General features: G+C 43.3%; 1 long non-coding RNA gene across 1 annotated transcript; it reads right to left on the bottom strand.

The window, feature by feature from the left end:
* Nucleotides 1-2312: 2312 nt before the first annotated feature.
* On the bottom strand, nt 2313-3681 carry LOC144411350 (uncharacterized). Its single transcript, XR_013468497.1, has 2 exons — nt 2705-3681; nt 2313-2618 (listed from the first exon to the last, which is right to left on the bottom strand). It is a non-coding gene; the product is annotated as an uncharacterized LOC144411350 (long non-coding RNA).
* Nucleotides 3682-4222: the final 541 nt, after the last annotated feature.

Here is a 4222-nt window from a genome sequence, read left to right as displayed (position 1 = left end):
TTCAAATCATTTTCTGGAGGTATTAATGAAAATGTTGTGCTGCATAACCATGTGTTTACAGTAATGTAATGACTTTTGATACATGTCAGTTTGCAGGCAGAGACTGTTATTTCATGTTGGACGGAGACTTGTGTTAACCTACAATATGTATGTGCTTTTTAAAGGATGCATTGGATGTGGAAAGAGAGGAGAACTGCGGGGAATATACAGTGACCCACCTCACCCCGGTTTCTGCAGCCAAATTTGCGCATGGGATGCAGAATAATCGGTTTTGGAAAAAAATATATTTATAATAATATTCAAAATATTTGATACAGTTGAGACAAGAGTCGTTTCCTTGTTTTACACACAGACATATTAGTTAATGTTATAATATTAGACAATTATGAATTGAAATGTATACACGACCCCTCCTGGCAGGAAAGGGACACTGCGACTGAAGACCCCATCAATGAGGTAAAATGTGGTGGTATTAGTTTAATTTAGAACCCGCATTTTCATGAGGTCAAAAGGGGGAATACACTGATATGGATCCTATTTAAGTTGGTGGGAAATTGTTAAGGATTGAATCAGACTGACCTAACGTTCATGAGTGGTAGATGTAATCACATAGATTGACAGGCCATGACCAGAACAGACTGACAGGTCGTTTATTACATCAGCTGACACTTTTATCCAAAGCGACTAAGGTCACAATAAGTGCATTTCAAACATAAGGATACAAACTCAATATGAACATAAAAGTGCAATTTCATCATGGGAAGCTGGCGACGGTTCATGCGACCGACCGTTACATCATAGGACGCTGGCGAGGTTAAGACACACGTCACTTTATTTAAGACGCTGCGCTACTTGCAGGTCGCTGTGTTGAGCCTGATTCTCAATAAAGTTAGAAAAAAATGATTTACGGCGAACGCGTGGCCGTGAAGATGCTCATTAACATGTCATTTGCATGAGGAGGAGGGGGCGGGTCCATGTCTCCACTGAGAAAGGATCCTTCCACCGACCACCAGAAGAACCGACCACCGACCAATGCAACCTGCCGCTCCGAAAAGGGAACCTGCCACCGACCACCGGAACCTGCCGTCCTGACAAAGGAAGCTGCCACCGACCACTTTTCGCACTCGGCGTCACTCACAAAATATGCTGCCGCCTTTATGCCTTTGAGCCTGAGCAAAGCCTACAGGGAAAGTCGGCCCATTTGGACGACAACAGGTACTCATCTGCTCGGCTCTTCATTGAGAAGGCCGAGGCCTGAGGTGGAGGGCGCTGCCTCCCTGAGGTCCTCTTCCCTGGTCATCTGGAGGAGGGGCCAAGGCCTGAAGTGGAGGGGGCCGTGTCCACGTGGTCGTCCTCACCGTTCCTCGGCCCTTGTCATCCTCTTGCCTGCTTGGTGGACTCTCCTGACATCTGGAGGACTGGGGTTGGCTCTTCGTCAGGACATTCCACATGAAAAGGGAGTGGGGGAGATTGCACTGGTCGCAAAATCAAAACCCATAAATATTTCTTTCACCTTTAAACTCAATGTGCCGTACTCATTTGTAACCTGGGAACCCTTCTAAGGACTGAAGGGGGTCAGAAAGTTGTTTTACTTGCACACCGGAGGTCCCAATCACAGCCGCCTGAGGACCTTTTTCAGCCTCTTCTGTGCTCCACAAGAGTTGTTATCTAGTAGTTCATCACTTCTCCAACAAGATTCGTATCGATAGATTTGTGTCTAACTATTATTTAATACATGAATTTAGTATTTAGTATTATACCATAATAAATAAAAAGACAACTAGATGTGTTACAGGGTTCAAAAATTGTCTTGAACATCGACGACGGGAACAAACCCTCTGATTCGTTGGCTGATTTCAATCACTAGAGACGGTTGAGATCAAGTTACCATTAACGTTGGAGCGAGTAAATTAGCCTATTAGAATATTTAGGATTTGTCATTTTGGGAGCAGTTAACACACATTTTTCTGATCGCTCACACATCTTGTTGAACTCGGGGTTTGAATTTGTTTTATTGGATTTGTTTGTGCTTTCAGTTGCCTGACTTCATTTCTTAGAAACATTCATGTTTTAATCAAAATGTTCCATGTAGGAAACATCTACTTTAGGCTGAGACATGTTTCCCCAGCTTCACGTGCTGCTTCCTGTCAGACAGGAAGTCAGTGATCCACTTGCAGGTGGAGTCGGGCACGTGCAGCTGGGAGAGTTTGTCCTGCAGCAACATCATTGCTGTTTCACTTCATTTAAGTCAACAAGTAATAAAGAACACGTGATTCTCTTTGGTCTGAAAAAAAGAAAATGGATTCATTTGGTTTTATTTTTATCAAAATTTATTTTCAAATAATAATAAACACGTGACATATTTAACAAAAAAAAAAACACAATAAACGGGAGAGTGGGGCAGAAACACATAGAGGGGGAAAATGAGAGGTAGAGAGTGGAGGGTGGGGAGAGGGCCAGAAAGTGATAGAGGGGGAAAAGGGCCTGTGGGTAAATAGAAACGTTAGTGAGTCTTTGTGTGGATCTGGAGCTGCTCCTGAGGGGTCGACTCTCAGCGCGCCCCGGTGACGTGACGTCCTGATGATGTCCTCATGGCGTCCTGATGGCGTCCTGTTGGTCTGCAGAGACAAGGAGAAGAGACGTGAGGAGGATCATCGGGATGTGAGAAAACATTCATAGATCCAATTATTTTAATTTGATGTACCTTCATTTAGTTATTTCATGTGTGTATCTACATTATACATTGTGGTTGTTAAAGTGTATTTCTGTATATGCTTTTCATGTTTAGTTCCTGAGAAGAAAGAAAGAAAAGTTAGTAACACGTTAATGTTGTTAGTGTGTAGAACAAAATCTCCAACAGGAATCAGGAAACATTTATTGCCAAAAGACGAGTACGGCTCCTTTTTCCTTTTCCTTTTTCACGCGTCTCTGGTTCCGCTCTGGCTTCCACTGAAGATCCCCCCACACTGGCTTGGCACAGCCATTTACCCCCATGATGGTCAGCTGCAGGAGGGACGTCCCCAGCACACCTGAAGAAAGTCTCTCACACACACACACACACACACACATATATGGAGCAAATCCAGGTCAAACGTTTTGTTCATTTGAAAAACAAAAAAAATGAAGTGGGGAGGAAGGGAGAGAGATGGGGGCGGGGGGAAGACAGTGGGGGGACAATGGGAGAGTGGGGGCAGAAACAGATAGAGGGGGAAAAGAAGAGAGAGGGTGGAGGGTGGGGAGAGGGCCAGAAAGTGATAGAGGGGGAAAAGGGAGAGGGTGCCTGTGGGTAAGAGACAAGGAGAAGAGACGTGAGGAGGATCATCGGGATGTGAGAAAACATTCATAGATCCAATTATTTTAATTTGATGTACCTTCATTTAGTTATTTCATGTTTGTATCTACATTATATATTGTGGTTGTTAAAGTGTATTTCTGTATATGCTTTTCATGTTTAGTGAGTCTCTGTGCATAACAACATGTTAGAGTGTCTCTGTGTAAGTACTTTTATATCTTTTATATGCGTCTCTGTGTACATGTACATGATAACAGCAGGAATCAGAGGTTTATCTCAAGTACTAACTGTAAATCACAGCTTTCACCACGCGATACACCGACACATCACATCATTCACAGCCGTACGGCTGCAGTCTGTCTGGACTCCTCACTTACCTTCAGTGTGTAGATGTGAGGTTTGAAACTAACTGACTGAATGTGCCACAGACCTTATGCTGAGGTGAACGGAGCTTAGAACATGGAGCTTAGAACATGGAGCATAGAACATGGAACATGGAGAAATGTTCCATCATGATGTCACGTCTCTATGGTTACAGTGAAGGTATCTTGAATATGGAAATGAGCCTTTAAAGTAAACGTGTGTGTGGACGGTGTATCTGTATTGATGGAGCTCATCCACTTCACATGCTGCATAAAACACTTTGCTCTGTTTGTTTTCTATGACCCGTTCATCTTGATCTTGAAAGCAAACACTTTAAAGAATAAATAAAGAACGATTTTTGATTTTGGTCCATTGTTTCAAGTCGGAAATATATAAACTCTTGAATCCGGATCGTTAAACTTCCCGTTCGAGCCCTCTTGTCTGCAGTGGTTATGCTAAGCTAACCAGCGGCTGGCTTTAGCTTCGCGTTGAGCGCACAGACATGAGAGTAGGGATGAGAATCGTTTGGGTTTTTCCAATACCGATGATAAACCGACACATTTAAAA

Source organism: Gasterosteus aculeatus, chromosome 8, assembly GCF_964276395.1.
Source record: "Gasterosteus aculeatus chromosome 8, fGasAcu3.hap1.1, whole genome shotgun sequence".
NCBI classification, from domain to species: Eukaryota; Metazoa; Chordata; class Actinopteri; order Perciformes; family Gasterosteidae; genus Gasterosteus; species Gasterosteus aculeatus.
Note: the sequence above shows the minus strand (reverse complement) of the source record. Positions and strands in the feature narration are given on the sequence as shown.